This window comes from Zonotrichia leucophrys, unplaced genomic scaffold, assembly GCF_028769735.1.
Source record: "Zonotrichia leucophrys gambelii isolate GWCS_2022_RI unplaced genomic scaffold, RI_Zleu_2.0 Scaffold_65_257028, whole genome shotgun sequence".
In the NCBI taxonomy this organism is placed as follows: domain Eukaryota; kingdom Metazoa; phylum Chordata; class Aves; order Passeriformes; family Passerellidae; genus Zonotrichia; species Zonotrichia leucophrys.
The window spans coordinates 208,497-232,819 of record NW_026992270.1 but is presented as its reverse complement, the minus strand read 5'-3'; the positions used below and the strand labels follow the sequence as shown (position 1 = coordinate 232,819).

General features: G+C 42.8%; 1 long non-coding RNA gene across 1 annotated transcript; it reads right to left on the bottom strand.

Annotated features, from left to right (window-relative positions):
• Positions 1 to 15,736: 15,736 nt before the first annotated feature.
• Positions 15,737 to 23,209, bottom strand: LOC135460618 (uncharacterized). The gene is made up of 3 exons (XR_010443262.1): positions 23,054 to 23,209; positions 20,303 to 20,342; positions 15,737 to 16,742 (listed from the first exon to the last, which is right to left on the bottom strand). It is a non-coding gene; the product is annotated as an uncharacterized LOC135460618 (long non-coding RNA).
• Positions 23,210 to 24,323: the final 1,114 nt, after the last annotated feature.

Sequence of the window (24,323 nt, the reverse complement as noted above, 5' to 3'; positions counted from 1 at the left end):
TTTCCTGATTTCTTTTTTATCACAAAAACAGGGGTATTCCATGAGCTAAATGACTCTTCAGTATGTCTAGTTTACAGCTGTTCTACTACTAATTCTTGCAGGGCAGTAAGCTTTTCAATTGGAAGGGGACACTGGTCAATCCAGACAGGTTTATCTGTCAACCATGTCAGGGTTACAACTGGACACTTAAAGCCCTGCATCACAGTCATCCCTACTAAAATTCCATAGTAATTTTAATGCCCCATTGAGATAAACAATCTCGTCCCCATAAATTACATGGGGCTTTCGCAACATAAGGCCTGATTTTAGCTTGTTGACCATCAGCATTTTTTACATTAATCACAATGGCAGACAGACCACCTGTAGTAGAGCCACCCAGCCCCATGATTCCAAAACCTGCTTGAGTGAGAGGCCATGACTGAGGCCAAAAAAAGTTGTGAAGTTATAGTTGCATCTGCTCCCATGCTAATCAAACCTGTCATTATTATGGTCTCTGGATGATGTCTATTGGCTGTAATGATGCATTCCTTTTCTGGGCATTGATCTGTCATTTTTTGAGTCCAAAATACCTGAGGTGCTCCTGTAGATCCAAGAACTACTGTACCACAACTCTGATTCACTGCAATTGGAACATAACTCACAAAAATAACAAGTTGAACAATACAAATGCATTTTGAATAGTAACAGGGGGTTCACTAACAGATACCATAGCATAAATTTGTCCCACTGTCATGGTTTGAGAGGAAGTGAGTTTTTTGGGATCCTGTGGTCAAACCAATAGGTGCTCAGATTTGAATATTGACACCTGGTGTGGCCACTGAGGACATGGGTACGCCTCTGAGAACACGGGGGGTTAAAAGCAGAGAACTCTCAGGAAAACTTTCTCTTGGTTCCAGTCAGGGAAAGGTTCAGACCTCTCCTGCCCAGCTGCTGCTGGCTGGGCGGGGGAGGGGAAGCCACGCAGCCGGGTGAGGTAGGGCCTTAGACAGAGGGGAGGTGAAGAGGCCCTCGCAAGATGGAAGAGTGGAGGAACATTGGAGAGTCATCGGGCAGCCCCCCCCTCTCAGGAGAGAGAAAGAGAGAGCCAGGCTGTGTCTGTGCCACCTTGAAATTAGCATGGCCGGCTGAGAAGGAGAAGGGGGGAGTGTGGGGGGAAGGTGCCCGGCAGGGCAGACTTGGGAGTTCTGGACAGGCAGAGACTGAGACTTTTAACCCTTTTCTTGGATGATGGAAACCTTACAAATGCTAATCCTCCTGGAGCTGAATGAGAAGAGAGATAGAGATGAGATAAGAGGAAATGAGCCATGAGGAAAGTGGAGAAGACTTTTAGGTGGGAGGAGGTGATGGAGTGTGTTATGAACAAAAATTCGGTTAATATTTTTTTTTGTGAGAAAGAGTTACAGGGACGCAGCCAGATCTGTCTCTGCCAGGGTTCTTAGTGCTTTGTTATTGTAATCACGGGTCATTGTGGCTTATCGCTCCCTTTGTATCAGCAGAGCCTTGCCCGAGGCTAAGTTGTACCTTTCCCAGAACAGTGAAGAGAAGAGACCTGGAGGGGGGGGGTTATGCAAAGTGACTCCAAAGACCAGAATACTTTGTGGGACCCCGACTCCAAACCCACAGAGAAAACCCCAAAAACAACGAGCCAAATAAGAATGGACATGAGGAGCCAAGTGCTGAGCCGGCAGAGATGCAGAGCCCCTCTCGCCCTGAGCAGAGAGTCGTCCCAACGCCGGGACCAGGCAGGACTGAACGCTGAGAAAGTAAGATCTGACGGGGACATCATGCCCTAAAGGCTCCCATGAGGTCTGGATCCCCCGGCTCTGCCCCTGGTGGACAGAGCTGCGCATATCCTCCTCCTGTGAGTCGCCCTGGGAGACGCGACGGGGACTGCAGCCCTGCCGAGCTGCCCAATCCTGAGCTGATCACTTTTAAGAAATGCATTAAAAAGGAGAAGTTGTCTCCTGGCCTTGTTTATTTCAGAGTGGACTTTGGCTGGACTTTTCTTGTATAGCCATGGACGGAACCATTTTTTCCTGTGACACAGAGACTGAATTTAGGGGGGAGGCAATGGCTCTGAGCCAAGAGAGTTCAGTGTTGTTATGTGAAGGAATGCATGAACAGAGGCATCGGGTGAGGAGGGTGGTGGTGCCCTCCGTCTTCAGGGAAGAAGAAGAAGATTACTGTTCTTGAGACCCCTCGGCCCCAGGGGGTGAAATTTGGGGGGGACAGGTGTCCCAAAAGTGACAGACTGTACTCTTTTTTGAACTGGGCAAAGTACCCTTAAAAGGAAAACCCTAGAAGCAGCTCTGGTCCATGCATAGTGGTGAGAGCACTGGGAACAGAAGGAAGATGTCATGATGGCAAATGATCTGTGGGTGGTGCCACATGTGACATGAAACACAAGAGGTTTCAACTGTGTTTCCAGGGGAAGCCTATGGCACAAGATGAACTGAGAATTGATTATCTAAAGGGTGGTGATGGACTGAGAGTTAGTGATCTGAGGGATGGATCTATTGGAAATTTGGTGGGGGGAGGAGGAATGGCTCTGGAAGGTTTTCATTCTTCCTGTGTGTTTCTTTTTACATATAGTTGTAGGTTAATAAAGTTTTCTCTTCTTTATTCTTTAGTTGGAGCCTGCTTTGCTCTATTCCTGGTCACATCTCACAGCAGACGCTGGGGAGAATGTATTTTTATGGGGGCACTGGCACTGATTTCAAAAAGGGAAGATGGACATCACTATCATAGATTAATGGTCCTAGAAAATAGAAGCTGGACCCCACCATCTGGGATGCACATCTTGGGATGTACATCCTGGAATATTGAAATCTGGAATAGATCACAATAGAGTACAGAAATTGGAAAGGAATCAAACATCACCATTGTTATAAATGATCAAATCTGTAGCCAAATTTATAAAAATTCGACAAGGATTTATTAAGTCAATTAACAAAAATAGAAAATTTGAAATCCCACCACAGCCAAGACAGCATCAGCCCTGGGTGCAGCAGCTGGGTGCCCTTGGGTTCCTAATGACAGAGAGACAGCGTTCCCCCGAAGGTACATCCCGAGTGTTTCCAGCGACCAGCTTATATACAGTTAATTCTGCCTGAGGCAGAGATGACCACATAATTCTTTGTGTCTCTTTGCATGTAAAGTTGGATCCATAGATGTGTAGAAACAGACAATGTCCAAAACCTAGACGAATGTCTGAGTGCCCAAGAGGAAGAGCCATTCATATGTAATACATGATGCCATCTCTTGAGTAGCAGAGATTTCATCAAATCCAGATGCATGATCTCGCAGGCTTCCTTGAGATGTCTCATCGATCATCACCCAGGAAATTCCAGATATCTTCCAGGTGCTGGTGTCAGAGGAAATCCTCTCTGATGGCTCCAGCCTGTCTCCTACATCTGATAATGGGTCTGGTATAGGCCCAGTCCGGCAGTCCGGGAACTGGTTACAATGTGAATACCTCTAGTCCCAACCAGGACGATTGCAAACATCATGGCTCAGGGCTACTATGTTTGTATGATAACAAGGTTTGATTTTATCTCAACTCTGTCCGGGAATCGGTTTTAATGTGACTAGGACTCTGTTCCTGGACAGGGTGGTTTCACAAGCATGGGTTTAGACTTTACTAATATTTTATACATACACGTACTTATTCCTTTAGCATGAATTATCTCTACTACATATAACAACCATCATAGATTTACGATCCTGAAGTATAGAATTGTGACGTAAAAAATTGGAAATAGAAACTGCTGAGAAAGCTTATGAATATGCATGAATATGATCAATAAATACCAGCAAGCCCAGCAATCAGTGTGCAGTTGGAGGGAAAAACCCCCACCACTGTACCCAGCGCTGGTTTTGCTCATATGTTAGCATATTAATTAATAAATTTAATTACTGCTTCATATATTGGCTGAGTAGTTTCTCATTTCTAACAGTGAGGGAGGGGTCCAGGTTCCTCTAGGTGGAGCGGCAACACAAAGCTCTGAGCAGCTAGCAAGACTTTCGAAAGTCCTGAGAGGAGCCTAAGGCCGCCATCAGCCGAAGGGAGGTAGGGAAACGGCACAGGATGGCTCCAGCCCTGCCCCTACAGATTTCCTCCAACTGCAGCAGACACGGTCCCCACTGTCTGGGCGCAGCTATTGCCCCGCCTTGCACAGCTTCTAAAAGGACAGCAAGGGCGGGGGGAGGGGGGGCTGCCAGGGGGGTTCGAGGCGGGCCTCGAACAGTCATGTCCCTCCCCCACAGCCGCAGCACCCCATCCCGGGTGCCGGAAGCCCCTAGGCGCAGGGTGGGGAGGGGGAAGGGCAGAGGCTCCTCCAGGAGATCTTATCACCGGCTTTTCAGGCAACAAGGAATACAGAGTTAATTAATCCATCCATCTGTTCAGGAGAGAGTGGAGGGACAGACGACTGGGGGGAGAATGGGGGGACAAACAACACAGCTTGTTCTTAAATTTGTCTCTTCTATGAATGCATTTCGGCAGAAGTAACATATTTTAACTTAGCATTAAGTTTGATTAATTGCTGTGCTAAATGTGAAAAACACCAATCACTTGTTTTTAAAATTTTAAAAATTTAATAGCAATAAAATGGTTATAAAAATAGCAATATAATTAGAGTAATATTAATTTGGACAATTTGGATTAGGACAATATGAGACAACAGAAACAAAGGGTTACAGAGGCCAGGGTACCTTTATCTGGGCAGCATAAACCTGAAAAAGGACACACGTTAAAAGAGGATTAACCCTTACAAACAATAACCTGTTGCATATTCAAACATCGCATCCATGATGCATAAATTCCATTCAAACACAGGATTCTGTCTGGTCATCCTCAGCTTCTTCCTCTTAATCCTAAAAGCGTCTTCAGGACTGAGAGAGGCGGGAAGAAGTCAGTTTCTTCTGATAAGAGCAATAAAATATTTTTCTCTGAAAGATTTAGGTGTCCTGTGGCTGCTATCTTGCTGGGACTCCTTTCTTTAAAAAACGTATCTTACATAGCATAGTTTCTATTTTAACATTATGTTATAACTTAAAATTGCAATAAACAGGGCAGGAGACTTTATCTCATTTTAATGCCTTGATTAAAAGTCATCAGCTCAGGACTGGGCAGCTCGGACGGGTCTGCAGTTTCCCGTCCTCTCTCCCAAGGCAACGAGGAGGAGGACGATATGCGCAGCTTTGTCCACCAGGGGCAGAGCTGGGGATCTGGTCCTCGTGGGAGCCTTTAGGGCGTGGTGACCCCTTCGGATGTTGGTTTTCGCCACTTCTCCCCGACCACTCCCGATTTCAGGACGACTCCCATGCTCAGGGTGAGAGGGACTATGAAGGTGTTCAGCTGCTCTGCAGGCTCAGCACTCCGTTCCTCACGTCCAGACATCACTCCAATCTCTCAACTCTTAGTTGGCTCGTTGTTTCAGGGTTTTCTCAGTATGTTTGGAGCAGTAGCCCCCCACAGCATGCTGGTCCTTGAGTCACTTTGCATGCCCCCCCCCCACGTCTCTTCACTATTTGGGGAAAAGTACAACTTAGCCTCGGGCAAGGCTCTGCTAATACAAAAGGAGCAATTAGCCACAACAACCCGTGATTATAATAACAAAACAGGCAGAACTCCAGCAGCAACAGTGATCTGGATGATTTTTGTAACCTTTTCTCACAAAAAAAAATTGGCAGAATTTCTGTTCATAACAATAACTAGAAATAACACACTACTTATGAAAATTAATACGGCATAACTTTCTAACATAACACGTCATAAACGAATTTACCAAATTCAAGAATCGTATAATTATCTTTATTATTATGCAAGCAAGAATAAGCAAGGTTCAGCGCTGGGCGGCCAGGAGTCCCCGCTCCTCTTAGGCGCGCGCCTTTCCCCCTTTAAAGTTCGCTTTTTATTGTCTCTTGCTTCCGGATTCCTGGATGACGTGGTCTGTCTTCTGCGCTTGCTCCTCCGGTTGCTAGGGGGTCTTTCTCTGCCTTCTGGTGGTTGTGGGATGAAGGCCCCAAGTCTTCCTCTTTGGCCGCTTTCCTTATAAGGCATATCTATAAGTCTACATTCTACAAGCTAAGCAATTCTTGCAAGGTTAATAATTATTACCACATGTGGCGGTATCTAGTTACAGAGGGTCTCCTATACCTATGGGGTGGCATTTGCAAACCAAGCAATTCTAGCGAAGTTAATAATTGTTACCAGATGTACCTGTATCTAGTTACAGAGGGACTCCTATACCTATGAGGGGGGGTTTGTAAACAAAGCAATTCCTACGAAGTTAAAGGTTTTACCATATATGACTGCACATAGGTATATATTATATCCTGCTAGACAAGAGCTGTTTAGCTATTGTTTTATAATTTAAATTATCTAGCTATTAATGAACAAACGTATTGCTACTTATTACAATCCCCCATTTCTCTTTTATCATTAAATCTTTTTAGCTCCTTCCTAGCAAGCGCTAAATTGTCTATTTCATCAGTTAAGCTCTGTGCATTAATTATACATGCTAATTTCTTTAGCCTATTCATCATATTCCAATTCATAACAAATTGAACTGCTGACAAAATACATCCTAGCACAATCAGAATAAAAAAAAAACAACAACAATGGGATGGCACATACTGGTTAGGACACCTGTGGCAGTAGGTGACCATCTGAACAGGGTATCCCACCACCTATGCTTGCCATCTTGCTTTACCCTTCCTACTACCTGGTGTATTTTCTCTACGTCATGTTGAACAGTCACTAGGGTCTTCTGTCCGCTTTTCCTGATTTTCTCAAGAATTTTGATCAGGTCCAGATGGAACAACAGTTGTTTCACTAGGGTGAAGTTCATCCCAATCGGGGTGGGCATTAGCTTGTGAATCAGTGTGTAGTTGGATTGTAATAGGTGGTGAGAGGTAACTGTAGCTTCATGAGTGGTGTCACACCTGGTAATCTTAGTGAAGTTACAAGCACAGAAGTTTGAGTGATTCTTTGTATCTACCACAATATTACCTACTAGCACAGAATCACAAAGAGGTCTAAAACACGTGCACCCATTGCCTATGTATATAAGAACTGTTTTAGAAGCCTCGTAAGGGCGAATCTCAAAATGGCAAATGTTTTGCTCTGTGTCCAAACAGATATCTTGAGCTATAATTACATTGCCCTCACAGATGAACCCCAATTGTTCTCGTACAATACAAAATTCCAAGTCAACAGTTTGCCCTTTGTCATCAAACTGATGGGCCCATCCTCTATGTTCTGTAGGATAGAGGACAGCTCTGTCATGGTTTATTCCTAATGCAATGACAGGAAAAACTAGATGTACAGAGGCATTTTGTATGGTCAAGACAAAGGCAGTGACTGTATTAGAAATAGGGTTGTAGGTAAAATTCGCCAGTTTCCACCAGGATTGGAATTCCCTTTCAAATTCAGTGGCATTGTCCCAGATTATTTTCCAAATTTCTGTGGGGAAAGTGCCTTCCTCGCCCTCTCTTATAATTGCAGCAGAGACTGACTGCATCCATAATTGTGCCTGGATACAGCTGAGGGCTAAGGAGACATTATTTTGTGTGGCACCAAGTGCATCTATTGAAGTCGGAGGGAGAGATCCACCCTTATTGATCAGCATCAACTCCGGTTTATTCATCAATCAATCACTTTTTATAACAATGTTAATCAAGTTCATGCATATTGCAAAATCTGAGCTCACAATAGGTCAGAGATAACATACCAACCCCTCCTTATGTTTTCAATACCAAGATTTGGGTTTTCAAAATTATTCTTGCTTTCCCAAAACAGCCAAAGATAGAACATCCACTTGTTATGAGAAAGCTGCCTGAGAACTCTGATGTGCAAGGTTCTCAAGGCCTTCATGTTTGTCACTTTTACCTGTAATTAAAAATAACCTGAGAACCTCTGCTGTTTACAGAAACAGGCTGTGACAACCTGCTCCTCACAGCTGCCTTCCAAGCCATCCCTGAAAAAATCTCCAACAATTCCCGGTTTTTTCTTTTTTGCACAAGGAGGTTGGTATGTTTGGTTTTCCTATCATTCTTCTGACCATATCTTGAATACCACCAAGAATACAAAGCAAAGCAAACAAAGCATTCAAAAGTACACTCAGTATCTCTATAAGGTCCCCCAGCCATGGTTCAAGCAATGGCTTTTACTCTAAAGGGTTAAAAGTCTGTCAGCTGTCCTCCCTCATGTGCACCTGGGGAGGAGGCGAACTGCGAGTCTGAAAAATGATCCTTTGTGTCCTTGAAGTTTTCACATCCACCCTTTTCTTGGGTTTCTCAGAAAAGTTCAAGATCAGTTTTATAGACTGTAATCCTTTGGCTCAAATGGCATCAGCTGGGTTATTTCTCAGTCCTTGGTTGATTTGGAGTAATGAAAAATTAGCATGCATTTAAAACACTTAAAATATCTAAACTTAACAGACTTATTTTAAGATCAACAAAGCTTATATGTAAAGTCAATTAACTCTAATAAAACTTAAACAAGAATCAGAAAAGTTCTATGGGCTAACTTTATCACAACTCTTTCTAACACAGAAATAGGCAATTCTAACAATTATTACATTATAAGCAATATTCTCAGCTAGCAAGGTTTCTCTCTTACAAGGGATCTAAGCTAGGGAAACAAACCAAAAAGGCTATCACTAATTATAAGATATGCTATACAACAGATATAAAAAAGAATTCTATGTACTATAAGGCTTAACCAAAACTCAGGTGTGTTAATATAATTCATAAAAATAAGCTAAAGAAAGTTTGCTTTCTATTCTCAAATAGCAAATATATTTTAAACAAAACTAGTTTTACTTATAAATGTTTCTGATTGTTTCTTTTAACTAGTTTTTTTTTTAATGTTTACAACAACACTTTGTACACAAGTTATAAAATAAATGCCTATCATAAAAGCATAAATCTATCTAACATTACTTAAACTCAATAGCACTTAGACTTAATATTTTAAACTTAAATATTAAACTTAACAGAAATTAAAACCTTAACAGCATTCAACATTTAACAGAATTTAACATTACTTAAACTTAAAAAATCAGCTGATTTTAAATTCTATGTAACCTAAACTCAATATAACCTAAATATACTTAATAAGCAATTCAATTCAAGTCACTTAGTAATAAACAAAACTTACTATAAAAATAGAATATGGCATTTATTATAACTTACTTATAGGCCTGATTCTAAAACACTAAACCAAAACAACTTTCCCCACGTTTTTGCTGCAGCATTTTTATCTTTGAATACTTTTAAACCTAAGGCCCTTATTCAAGATAAGTGGAAAAAATTATTTTAAATTCAGTGTTTGCTTTTATATTTATCACATCTGAACAAAGCTTAAAAAATACAAAAACTATACTCACTACATCTTACTTATACAATCTTTTTAACATATTTCCAACCCCTTAAATTTTTCAAAGCACAATTTCAGTCTGAGGCTCCACCGACTGGGCCATCCGGGCCACTGATGTGCATAAACTGTATTTTGTTTCCACCACTATAACACTTTGCTGTTTTAAAGTTCTTAATCTTGAAAGAAATCAAATGCTAGGTGGAATATATAATTTTCAATCTCCTTATCCTGAAGCAGTCTGAAAAAGAAAGTTAATTGTATAGTCTGTATGTTGAAACATGTGCAGCACTCCCCCAACATGCCTGAAATTCTTCTGTTACAGTTCATGTTCATTCCAAACACTGCTGGCTCTAGTCTTAGCTGAACACACTAGCAATCCCGATCATGTTAAAATTTCTTTTTCCAAAGCAAATCCAACAAAGCAGCAGTCAAGGAACTTGAAGCAATCAGTTCATAATCTTCTGGTTACGTTATTATGGAGCAAATAATTTTTCAAGTCAAAGCATAGTGTTGTACCATCAACTTTGCTCAAACTAAGTGTCCTGATGCTATAAATCTTGCTATTAATTGCTCAGTGTGTTGGAAAGGATGCTATAAATCTTACTATTAATTGCTTAGTGTGCTGGAAAGGCTGGGCTCGCGCGAACTTCTGAGCTGTCCCCGCCGCCGAGCACCGGCCGGCAGTCTGTTAAGGTACAGTCTATTAAAGGTTCCTGGGTTTAAACGAAAGCTTCGCCGGCTGCAGGTGGAGGGAAGAAGCATTCGCGCTGAGAAAAAACGCTCCAGTCCCGCACCACCGTCCGCATTGCATCGGGGCGGCCCCCCCTCACGCTTCTTGTTTTTGCGAGACGCTAGGCGGACTCACCGGGCGCGCTCCGTCCGTACTGCAGCCATGGCAACGCGGTTACTCCTCTCACAGCGGCTCCGCCGCCCCCTCGGCGGCCTCCCGCGGTGTCGGGTTGGAGACAGGAGAGGGTGCCGATGCTGCAGCGATGACCTCCGTTGCTGCCCGGCCACTGCAGTCCACACTCCTGGGGAAGCCTCCCGACCTCCGTCTGCAAACATTCGTACCATGCGTGTCCGACCGGCATTTCCAGCACCAAAGTCCTGCAGCCTGGCACTCCCGGCGCTTGTGGTCTATGCTTCCGCATCGAAAGCATTTCATGCGGCCTCCTCTATTTGCTGTTGCCGATGCAACTGGGACTTGGAGAGATGCAAAAGCGGCTAACCCTAATTGCGCTACGTATTCCTGTACAAGCTCTCGCCAATGAGCATTAGATAACAACTGCTGGGGCTGGGACAGGATTGTTTTAGTTATCTCATGGCAATCTTTTTCCAGAAGGAGAAGATTGGCCACAAAGATATAGTCTAACGTTTGTTCGGCTAACTCACCCCTCACTTCAAACCGATTAACAGTAGCTCTTGAATTAAAATCTGTAGCCTGCATGCTGCTTCCCCCCTGCGCCGCGGATGTAACAGGACAAGCCAGCTGGGCAGCAGCACCGATAAGCTCACCCTCCCAACTATTCACAGCCTGGCAAGCACAGCACCTCGGGCCAGCCAGCGCCAGGTCGCCCTCTGGCCCTGGGACTGGCTGGTTAATTTTCGGGAGCGGATCGTGCGTTTCTGGCCATGGCTGCTGCGATACAGCAGGTTCGGGAGGCTCAAAAGTGCCCTGTATAGGCTGCGGCAGAGCAGATAACAAAGTATTCTGCACAGCTGGGTTTGTTAAGGGGTGCGGCGAGGGCTGCAATAAAGCATTCTGCGCAGCTAGCAGTTCATGGTTTACGACACGCCATAATTTACCCCACTTCTTGGCAGTTTTATCACCATCTAAAGTGGTGTCCCACAATAAATCACCAAATTTACGCCACTCCGACAACTCGCAAACTGTGTGGGGGTTTGGGAAATTCCCTTCTTATACCCATAAGCTAAAAGTCCCGGTAATTCTTTCTGCAACTCTATCCCCTTCACCTGTCTTTTTTGTAAAAAAGCAAATAAAAGATCATATGCGGCTTGCCTTTCCATTACCTCTAGATAGCGCGCGCTTTTGCAGCTCTCACAGGTCGCGGCCGCACGTTTCGGCCAGGCCCGTCTGTTACGGTCGCCTGGAGCACGGCGTCTCTTCTTTCACTTTTTTTTTTTTTTTTTCACGCTTCTGCTGTCCCGGCTGCTACGGAGACCCGACCCGTAATTCCAACTCCACGTGGCGCCGCAATAGAACGTCCAGGGTCACCATATATTGAAGTCGGAGGGAGAGATCCACCCTTATTGATCAGCATCAACTCCGGTTTATTCATCAATCAATCACTTTTTATAACAATGTTAATCAAGTTCATGCATATTGCAAAATCTGAGCTCACAATAGGTCAGAGATAACATACCAACCCCTCCTTATGTTTTCAATACCAAGATTTGGGTTCTCAAAATTATTCTTGCTTTCCCAAAACAGCCAAAGATAGAACATCCACTTGTTATGAGAAAGCTGTCTGAGAACTCTGATGTGCAAGGTTCTCAAGGCCTTCATGTTTGTCACTTTTACCTGTAATTAAAAATAACCTGAGAACCTCTGCTGTTTACAGAAACAGGCTGTGAGAACCTGCTCCTCACAGCTGCCTTCCAGGCCATCCCCGAAAAAATCTCCAACATACATCAATCACCAATTTGTGATCGTTCACATTTACTCTTTCCCAATTTGGCAAAATGTTTGACAATGTCCACTGGTGTGCCCCCAAAGCCAGTAGAGATGACCTCAGTGAGTGCTGTAATTTGGACAGATCTCTGGCTGTAGCAGTCAGTTTGTTCATTAGTACCTCCGAATCGATGCTATTCAGAATTCCCAGTCCTGTACCTAGAACACCAGTCACATCTCTAAGTTTCCTTGATTTTAAAAGAGCTGCGTTTCCTGAGCCAAGTAGTCCAGCCTTCAAAGGATGTTTGCAAAAACGGAGAACAAGCTGGCTGGATTTCTAAAACATTGGTCTGCATCAGCAGTTCGACCTGTTTGAGAGACCATGAATAATATTTGCTGTTGACCAGTTTTTCTGATTATATAAGGTCCTATTTTGAAAATTTTTGGTGTAAGTATGACCGGTGGTGTAGGTGAAACGGTGATAATGTGAGATTTAGTAGTGGTAGATTGTGTTTTAGTATCTATTATGAATTTAAAAGAAAGGCCCTGTGTATCTTTTGCCCAGAGGCAGACTACCTCTGCCGTGTGAGTTAATGTGAAGTTTTGCCAGCAGTCTCGTGCTGGGTATTCACAATTTATTTGTTTATCCTCCTGACACATGGAAACACTGATTGAGATTGCGTTTGTATAGTCTGATCCATTAACCATTCGACATCCAATATTAATTTGTTCTCCCACTACTCCTTGAAGCTGCCAAGTTTTCTGCCTCTTCCATTCGTGTTTGGCGTACGGCAGACCGTCATGCAGAACTAATGTTAGTAAACTTAAACCTGTGGTATTTCCCATAGATCCGGTAAATTGCAAAAAGGCCTGAGACCAGTCAGTGATCAGGTTCCGTTTGACTAGGATCATGTTCCCTTTGTAAGGCTGATGAGGGTTTCCCCAGGCAGTCGGGAAGCTCAGGATTGTAATGATAAAAATAGCTCGCCAAGCAGGGCAGGGTCCTAGCAACAAATTTCGTTCACCTTTTATAACCATATCTCTTTTACCTGGAGCATTCCTGTGCTCCGTTCCTGTTCCTGTTGCCCGTTGCTCTCCCCCACTCATCCTAACCTCTCTGCCTCGCCTGCCAGCCCGGGTGCATCGGTCTGCAGGGATCATTATCTTCTCGGCAGCAGGGGTAGTCTTCAGGGGGTGCATTATTTGGGCTATCCCTTTGACTCTTGCCCCCACTCCTAAGGGCAGGCTGCCAGGCCTCCAGGCAAAGGATCTCTTAGATTTTATGGCAGACTCTTTGCCGTTCCTAGCGAGCTTTACAGGGCCTGAGTCCCACTGTCTTTTTTTTTTTTTTTTTTTCCTCCAAGCCTTACGGGCTCGTTTCTTATATATTCCGAAGTAGCGGCGTACAGTACTATCCCAATTTCGGGGCTCAACTTGCCACTCTATGGGGACATGAATCTTTTTCCCTTCACACACCTGGTCTAATATCACAGTCTGATTTTGGCAGATGATCCTATATGATTGGTGATGTAATGCCCAGGCCAGGGCCCAATGTCTCCTCTGCTCTATATTTTCAATTAATGCTATTGCTTCCCTATAAGGGATTTCCCTTTGTCCTGGGGCTGTTACAAATTTCCTTAGGGCCGTGTGAGGGTTTTCCCTCCTCCAACCCCAATCACAAGTATGACACCAGATACCCCCACCTAACTGTGATTGGAAAACCCACCATTTGAGCCTACATCCCCCTCAAAATATTTTTATCCATGCCCTACAGTTGGGATCACCACATTTAATGCACCCAGGTCTGTTAGACAGTGGCTGCCTTACCTCAACGAAGAACTCAGCCACTGCTAGCATTCATCCCACGTGTGCCAAATAAAAGGACACTTCAGTTCCTTTTCTACCACAGTAGTAGCACACCGTTCCTTCTCTCCCCCCAGCTGGGGGCCCTCCTAAATCCCGGGGACCCCTCCTCATGTCATTTCTTTCCCGTGGTGGAGGGCTGTTTCACTGTCCCTTCCTGACTGCTGCCACCATCATCCAAACTTGCCTTTTATGTGCCTCTTCCTCCCGTCTAACATATACTTTCTGAGCCTCCCTAACCAATTCATCAAGTCCTCTGTCCTTCCAATCCTCTAACTTTTCTAGTTTCTTTCGAACATCCTCCCACGATTTAGCTACAAACTGTGTTTTCAGGAGTGCTTGCCCCATAGGTGTCTCTGGATCCACCCCTGAGTATAACTGAAAACTCTTCCTTAATCTTTCCAACCATTCAGTGGGGGGTCTCATCCTTTCCTTGGCACTCTCTGAATGCCTTGCTTATATTTTGTCCCCGGGGCACAGCCTCTTGTATGCCCTGGATTATGATGGTTCTTAAGTCCTGCATATGACCACGATGGTTGGGGTCCTGATTATTCCAATTGGGATTTTGCAAGGGCCATTTGACATCAGCCGCAGGACCTTGAACATGCTGGGCGTCCCAAATCTTCATTCCTGCCCTTCTAATCATCCCTCTCTCCTCTGTTGTAAATAGTATGCCTAGAATGGACTGTATCTCTACCCAAGTATATATATTTGGTCCCAGGAACTGATCCACCCTTTCTGCTACTCCTATAGGGTCTGCTAATAATTTTCCCATCTCTTTCTTAAACTCACGGACATCTCCTGAGTTTAAGGGGACAGTGACAAACCCCATCCCAGCTTGAGGTCCCCCTAATGCTATCTCCCTAAGAGGGAACAACCCACTGTTCTCTCCTTCCTCAATTACCGTCCTCATCTGAATCCGAGTACGCCTCCTGTAGTCCGGGGAGTCTGTGACCTGCTGTTTATCAGGGGCTGATGCCGGAGGAATGTTTGGAAGGGATACGGGGGGGGCTGGTGGTGGTATATATGGGGGAGGATAAATAGGAATCTCTTTCTCCACTCGGGACTTTTTCTTTCTATCTTCCTCCCCTTGGCTTCCCTTAAAGGGGAGCAATCTAGTTATTTGCTCATAACTTCCTACCAACCACAATTTAGCATAAGCACTCTCTTCCAGGTTTTCTGGCTCTTTGGAATTCACATAGATGCTTAGGGCTTGACAGACCCAGTCCTCAGAGGATCTGAAAACGGGCCAGTACATATTTCCTGAGTCCAGTTTCGTACCCCCCCCATACTACCATGCAATAATTTATCATTTTTGCTTTATCCTTCCCTTTTCTGGAGGGAAAATCATCCCAATACTTAATCATTAATCCTAACGGACTATCCTTAGGTATTGGGGGTAACCGGGGGCCCTCCCCCATGGGGTCAGAAGGCTTGCTTTCCTTCTGCCCCATCTTCCAAGGCACCTCCACGCACACACACACACACACACCCCCCTCGGTCGTGGCTCGCTCCCTTGCGGGCTACAAGAAAGGCACTACTAGAGGGTCCCTCTCATGTCGTCCGCAGTTGGACGTCTCATTCACTGTGCCCTGGGATTCCAACCCCAACCGAGCGGTTCACCCGTATACTCACGCGTCCTGCGTCGTCGCACGGATCTTCGTGCACAAAGTTTACAGGGTTACCGGTGTTTTCCTTGCTTATTCTTGAATTTAGGTTCGTCGGTCCAGAGCGGGGGGTCGGTTAAGAAGACCAGGGCCACCAAAAAGGTGGGGGCGCCTCCCCCGAATTCTCAGACCAACCCTGTTTCTGGATCCAAGTCACGGCACCAAATTGCCATAAACGAATTTACCAAATTTAAGAATCGTATAATTATCTTTATTATTATGCAAGCAAGAATAAGCAAGGTTCAGCGCTGGGCGGCCAGGAGTCCCCACTCCTCTTAGGCGCGCGCCTTTCCCCCTTTAAAGTTCGCTTTTTATTGTCTCTTGCTTCCGGATTCCTGGATGACGTGGTCTGTCTTCTGCGCTTGCTCCTCCGGTTGCTAGGGGGTCTTTCTCTGCCTTCTGGTGGTTGTGGGATGAAGGCCCCAAGTCTTCCTCTTTGGCCGCTTTCCTTATAAGGCATATCTATAAGTCTACATTCTACAAGCTAAGCAATTCTTGCAAGGTTAATAATTGTTACCACATGTGGCGGTATCTAGTTACAGAGGGTCTCCTATACCTATGGGGTGGAATTTGCAAACCAAGCAATTCTAGCGAAGTTAATAATTGTTACCAGATGTACCTGTATCTTGTTACAGAGGGTTTCCTATACCTATGAGGGGGGGTTTGTAAACAAAGCAATTCCTACGAAGTTAAAGGTTTTACCATATGCGACTGCACATAGGTATATATTATATCCTGCTAGACAAGAGCTGTTTAGCTATTGTTTTGTAATTTAAATTATCTAGCTATTAATGAACAAACGTATTGCTACTTATTACAACACATATAAAATTCATTTTATTATGTGTGAAAAGCCATTCATAAACTACGCATTTTTCACACCAAAGAAAGGTACATAGTCTTTCTTTCTGTGAAAACAGAATTCACTGCTTACAGTTTTTAAAAGTTTAATAATAATAATAGTAATAGCAGTAGTAATAGGATAAAAAAAGGACAATATTTCCAGTGCTGAGGTGCTCCTGGCCAACAGCCAAAAAACACACTGGGGTATACAAACAATGTTATCATTCTTCTGTTACATAGCTGAGATACATGCATTATTCAAACATTCCTGTGAACTTTCTGATGCTTTGGGAACTCCTTTGTTTGAGTTCTTCACACTCTGGCTTATCTGCATCACATCCTGGGTGTCAGGCTGAAATAGAGATTTTTGGAGTTCACTCGAGTTAGCAATATGTATTAAGCATTTAAAGTTTAGTCTGTAGAACTATGTGTTGAATTTTAACCTTTTTACTTAAGAAACCTCTGCCATGGTACAAAGGGCATAGGAAAATGCAAATTTCTGAAGCTTCTTGCATAAAAGAACAATACCAGAGGAGACCAAGGGATGCAAATAACCCAGATAAAGGGACTCAGTCTCCAAGGCCGACAGACATACTCAGATAAGCACCAAGGGACCAAAAGCGCATGTGCAAAGGAGAAAAGTTCAAAAGTTCAGTCATGAGGAAGACTACAATCTTCAGCCTCAGAGACCACCAAGAGATCCCCATGCGACCACCACAGCAAACAACACATGCCCAGAAGGGCGTGGATCTGATTACCATGCGAGGCGAGAACAGGCAGGGCCAGGGGTTGAATATGCATGGAAAACTTGTGCAATGTATTGCATATGGAATACCTTTGTAAATAAAGATGTGGGTCAGACTGAGGCTCGGGGCACAAGTTTTCATGAGAGCTATCTCACTTGTGCCGGGCGCTGACATACATACCCACTTCATAACTATATCTGGTTGTGGAGTTTATTTATTCTGCATACCACTTCAAGGCAATATATTTTATTTCTTCTTGTGTCTCCATCCTGCTGTTTCACATCCTCTGATAAGGATTCAGTATGCCCTCCTTAAATTTAATATGGTATTCTCTAATTGTCCTCAGGTGCTCTGGTTTGTGTCACAGTTATCACTTGGACAGGTCCATCAGCGGATGGCCTTACACTGTTTTTTAGTTACACAAAAGCCTTTTTTTTAATGTTTTGCTAAGGTCCATATTACAATACATTCACTACAATATTATTTCCATAAGCGATACATAGATATTATATTTATTACACTACTATTTCTATGAGTAACAAAGTGCATACTTAAGCTGATAGATTATATTAACAAGCAGCTAAAAAGAGTTATAGTTGATGCTCTTTCTAAATACTTATAATCGCTAGCAATGTGCATAAGCTAATACATAAATGCAAAACCCAATATTATCTGGTCATTTTTCACAGCAGTTATATATTAAACCTCCTGAAGAAGCTTTTGCTGATGGGATGAAAATCCCACAAACATCTTTATGTTAAAAAATTGACAGAGCTTCCATTTAACTTTGTGAAAAATGCATGTATTTTATGATTGGCTTTTCGCAAATATAAAATGAATATTATATGTGTTGTGTTAGAAAGTAATGCTGTATTAATTCTCTTAAGTGCTGTGTTAAATATAGTTTTAAGTTATAAAAATTGTTAAAATGGAAACGATGCTATGTAGGATACTTTTTTTAAAGAAAGGACTTGCAGCGAGACAGCAGCCACAGGACACCTAAATCTTTCAGAGAAAAAGAATTTATTGTCCTCTTATCAGAAGAAATTAACTTCTTCCCGCCTCGAAGGCACTGTTAGGATTCGGAGGAAGAAGTTGACTATGACCAGACAGAATCCTGTATTTGAATGGAATTTATGCATCTTGTATGAAGTGTATGAATATGCAACAGGCTATTGCTTTTAAGGGCTAATCCTTTGTTAACATATGTCCTTTTTCAGGCTTGTGCTGCCCTGAAAAAGGTACCCGGAGGTCCGTAACTCTTTGTCTTTATTGTCTCATATTGTCTTAATTCAAATTGTCCAAATTATTATTACTTCAATTGTATTACTATTTTGATAACCATTTTATTACTATTAAACTTTTAAAATTTTAAAAACAAGTGATTGGCGTTTTTCACAACTTTTAAAGGTAAATATGCATTTATAGCATTTAAGTACTTCTTTGTCTAATTTACACAGATGCAACAAAACATATCTCTAGTTCATTAATATAAGATTCCACAAGATCTATTAGGGACCCCTTCATTTTTTTCATGTCTAATGTTGCTAGCTATGCTTCCACACTGAAACACGGCATTTGTGGCCGAATCTCCCTAATGTTCAGAAGTCTCTAAAATTTATAATGAATTAACAAAATTTAAAGCTGCAAAAAATACATATTTTTTTCTGACTACCTACATAAGTCCTAAATAACATTTTATGAAATAATTACTGCACCAAGCCTACTGTGAGAAACGATGTTCACTTTTTACATTTCAAAGGTTTATTAAATGTGAAAAGTGCATATTATATGGCTCTACGCAGATATTTACTATATGTATTATGTTGTATTGATCAGTAGTGCTGTATTAACATTTTAATAGTATTATAAATGCAGTTTTGTAGTTAAAACGTAACTTTTGTAGTTAAAATAGAAACTATGTATGTGGGATATTTTTTAAAGAAAGGAATGAGGTACTCGGCACCAGATAGCAGCCACAGGACACCTAAATCTTTCAGAGAAAGAGACTTTATTGCTCCCTTATCAGAAGAAAATAACTTCTTCCTGCCTTGCTCAGGCATGAAGATGTTGTTAGGATTAAGAGGAAGAAGCTGACACTTACCAAACAGAATCCTTTGTTTGAATGGAATTTATGCATCATGTATGAGATGTATGAATATGCAATGGGCTATTGCTTTTAAGGGTTAATCCTTTGTTAACGGGAGTCCTTTTTCGGGCTTATGCTGCCCAGAAAGAGGTACCCGGACTGTCCATAACTCTTTGTTTTTATTGTCTCGTATTGTCCTAATCCCAATTGTTCAAATTTTTATTACTCTAAGTATATTACTAATTTTATAACCATTTTATTACGGTGAAACTTTTAAAATTCTAAAAACAAGTGATTGGCGTTTTTCACATTAAGCCTTAACAAAATACAACAAAGGACAGAATAAGGAAAAATTACTGGGAGTCTCCATGACCAGCAGCTACATGCTCATTTACAAAATGGATGCTCTGCCTTTTATACCCTTAGTCCCTCCCAAAGTTTTGTCAGTCAACTCCTTCTCTGCTATCCATTGGTGGAGATTACTTTCTTACATTTTGATTGGATGTCAGGTGTCATCATGACACGCCTCCTAGTAACAAGCCGGACCTCCCCAAATGCCCTGACTACCAAGGTTATTACAAGGGAGAGGGGAAAGAGGACTGTGCGAGGACATATTACAATATCATCACTATACATCTACAAAACTTCTCTTAATATACACATAATATGCATCTCTTAATTGTGAGAGCCAATCATCACATTACTCATCTATAACACTACTAATTTGAGAGTAGAATGGTAGCATCAGTTCATCAGTTTTAGAAATACATCCTATCATAGTGGGGAAGGAGAGGTGGTATGGGAGAAATTAAAAAAAAATTACCTCTATCTTTACTCTTACATCCCAAGTTTAAGTCAGAATTGAAACAAAGCAAGTGTTTTCTGGAATACATACAGAAATAATTTCTTTAATCCAATTAGAAAAGCACCATTAGAAGACTTAATTTCTCTCCACCTGTTAAATAACTATTTAAGTATATAAGCTATTTTCCAAAACCTTCAAGAAGTGAACAGTCAAATACTAATTCTGCTCTTTGCAGTGGGCAGATATTTTTTAAAAGTTTTGTTTGCACTCACCAGTGAGATTCCTGCTGCTTGCAGGACAGCTGTACTGGAACTGTAAAATTAGAAGAACAAATTGAATTTTAAACAAGAATCTCAGGGGAATGTGGACATTAAAAAAAAGACTAATCAAAATTATGCACAGCCCATACTGAGATCTGACTTTACAGCTTAAGAATATACTGCATATCAGTACAACTACTACTGGTTTAACCATATCTTCTTCCAGTAGCCAACGAGACCTTTATCACAACAAATACAGAAATGGTTTTCAAAATCATAATTTTACACCAGCTACCTGATAATGTATGATGGATTATATAGTGCTGGAGATTCTGTTTGATATGATGATGTTTTATGATTATTAATTTGTCCTTTATCTAAAAACAATTCATAGTAACTGATTCAGTTTCTGCCACAATTGGGCAGCTGAGCTGGATGTGACACAAGTCATGCTAAACCTAGCACAATTTTATAATCTAAGTAGCTACTACCTTGGTAAAGTTAATGCTTTATGGAAGGGGTGTTAAGATTACAATTACACATAAAGATTTTCTCCCTATTTCACTCTCAAACATAAATAAAAGCTGTCCAATTGCCAATGTGATGTTTCCAAAAGAAAAATTCAACTGCCTTTTAAGCCTCAAACAAATGTTTACATGTTAATTAGAAGGTCTGCATTTCTTTGTATACTGGTATATTTTGCTCTATTTCAAAGATTATATAATTGTTTTGGCATCTGTACTCTTCCACAATTGGTCATTATGCATATTTTTACAACAGAGCTACCTACCTCTGCTTTAAATGTTTCCCACAGCTAGAAATCTATGTACAGCCTTAAAAATGCATATTGCACAGAAGGCAAAATCCGTTTTCCATGTACACCTAATTTTGTATTATACTATATATCATGATTTATATTGCCTATCTTCAAGATCTTTTGCAAATGAAATTATACTTGCCAAAGAGTGCAATAGGCTTTCCACTCTAGAGAATACACTTTGAAGAAATATCATTATCATCTTTAACCATCCACTTGGACAACAGTTCATTGGCCAGGAAACAGAATTTCTTCCTTTGAACACCTTCAGTCAGTCATCAGCATGTTAAAAACATTCTGATATCCTCCATTAATCTGGTAAAATAACTGGAAATACCAGAGCCACTCAAGTTTAGTAATAATTTGCTATAAACACTTTTCTACTAAATTTAGCAGAAAATATTAAGCATTAGAAGCTGTGCTAGTAAAGCATCAGCACAGGACTGGAAGAGAAGGAGCTGATGGTTCCTTCAGCCAGGTGAGAGTGCTGAGCAGGGCCCATTATTCCTCGGGCTGTCCATAGGCTTTTCCTGATGCAGCAGCAATGTAAAGAGAGAAAACAGTCCAGGGAGAGAACAGAAGGGGGCCTTTCCAAGATCCTGGCAATTTAAGGAGCAATAACAATTTTTCAGTCACCCCAAATGGAGCAACTTCAACATTTTTTTACTTGGGAATTGACAGTACAAAAGAACAAACAACAGTGCTTGGCATGAAAGTATACAAGATAATACAAAGCCTAATAATTAAGACACAAATTCTCATTTAAACTATTTACCACTTTTGTTAAATATTAGCTTTCAGAAGTATGAAAACAAACTAGCAAGAATGAACAGGAACCAAAATGATCCTGAACAGACCTGTTGTACTGCAGCAGTAACCACTGAGAACTAGAAAATGTTGTTTCCCAAAAGCAGAATGGAAATTATGTCATTTTATAGTCTTTTCATTAATAATAAATGCTACTAAGAAAACAAAATGAGAAATACAGGTATGAACCCCTCTCGTTCTGTATTTGAGCACATACAAAGGGACAGCAAGCACAACCTCCAAACCCTGAAAGATTCCTGGAGTCCCTGGCAGGGAGCACCCAGGTGGGAGCACAGTATGTGCCAGTGCCCCTTAAAATAGAAACTTTCTCTTCCCCTGGAGTTGCTAGATAGAGCTTAAAGACTAGTTAGCAAAAACGATAAAATAATGTAAAGGTGTGCACACAGGATGATAAACGTTGCTGAAATCAGTGGAGAAACAGATGAGGACTATAGTGGGTTTTTTTTTGCAAGTTATGTAACAAGAAGCAACAGCGCATGGCCAAAGAAAAAGTTCAAGGAAAGGTCGTCTATAATATCGAGGGATTCAGTGATTACGACGACCAGAGACCCCTTTAGATGACCCTCTAAGACCATAAAAGGACTTCCAGTAGGAGGCGGATACATGCAAATTAGTTCTAGGAAAAGTGATGTTTATGTATTAGCTAGCAGGTACATTGTAATTAATACGTATGATTATGATGGAATAAATACCCCGTTGTCAAGTTTCCCCACACACATCAGATTAAAGGAGATACCCAGCGCTGATAAAGAATGCCTGCTTTCTAATGCTTCAAATTGTGTTAGAAAGTTTATTGTCTGGCCGACATCAGTATCATCCCGGGAGTGGACACCCTGTAGAGCCGGCGGCACCGGGAACTCTCTGCAGCGACGGTGCTACAGCACAAGTGCAAGCCTCTGTCGTGATATAGTGCGAGCCACGAGGTAACGGTGGCCACCAGGACAATCAGGATACTGCGGGGAGTGTAGCAACTCCGTGCACTCCCGCCCCTTTCGGAGACGGTACTGAAGGTCAGGAACGGAGAAGAAACCCGGCGGTCCACCCGCCCACGCACCTCGGCCGCCCAGACAGCCCCTGCGCTGGGGCGGACCCAGAGGTACTGCCAGTGCCCCGCTTACCCCGTTTACGGCAGCCGTCCGCTCGTCCTGTCGCATCTCAACGCTGAGGTGGTCAATACCACGGCCTTAGTACCTCAGCAGGCCTGGCTTGCTGCCAAGACGGCTTCCACGGGTGCGGTTAGCCACGCCCCCGCCACCGAGCCCATTCATCGCAACGGTCGCCGCCCACAGCCCCCGCACAGCGCAGGCGCGCGCATCCACTGCTACCACCCACTTCCAACTACTACGTCTCCAGCGCGGCCCGCTGCACATGCGCAGATGAGGCACGGAGGGTGAGGCAGCACCACCACGAGGCATGCCGGGAAGTGTGGTCTGGGGTGGGCAGGCTCAGCTGCCGCCGCTACGCATCTCTCCGGGCATTACCTCTCCCCGGGGAGATCGTCGTTCTCCAGATGAACCCTTCTGAGGGCAGGAGGCTTTCCTCGATAACCCTGGGAAGCTCGGGGACATGGGCTTGCGGTCATAGCCATTGGTGCTGCACCTGGGTCAGGGCAATTCCAGACATGAGTACAGACTGGGAGGAAAAGTCATTGAGAGCAGCCCTGAGGAGGACTCAGGTGTTGGTTGAGGAGAAGCTCAACATGAACTGGTAACGCCCACTCACAGCTCAGAAAGCAAATCGCGTCCTGGGCTGCATCAAAAGCAAGGTAGCCAGGAGGTCAAGGGAGGTGATTCTCCAGCTCTGCTCTGGTAAGACCCTGTCACCGAAAACTTCAGCTAGCTTTTTATCTTGGGCTTGCCATTCTGGGGTTATATTTGAAAGGTTCACACATTTTGAAGGAACAACTATTAGGATGCTTTTCTCTGCCACCTCTTTAGCAATTTTATCTCCTAATCAATTTCCTACATTAGTTGGCATATTTCCAAACTGATGAGCTACACAATGTGTGAGAGCCACTTTACTTGGTAATTGAACACTTTCTGGTAATTGTCTAATAATGTCTCCATATTTGACAGGAGATCCTTGTGCTGGAAAGGAGCCCTCTTTCTTTTCCATGGGCATGTACTACTCCAAATGCATAGTTAGAATCATTCCATATGTTGACCTTCTTACCTTCAGACAATTCTAGGGATTGCCACAGAGTGATTAACTCAGCTTTTTGTGCAGAGGTGGTAACAGGTTGATTTCAGTTACCTCGGTTTGGATCATTACTGCATACCCACATTTCCACTTTCCTTCACGCACAAAACTTCTCCCATCTGTGAACAGTTCCCAGTCTGAATCTTCTACTGGAGTATCCCTTAAACTTTCTCTGCTGGAGTAAACCTG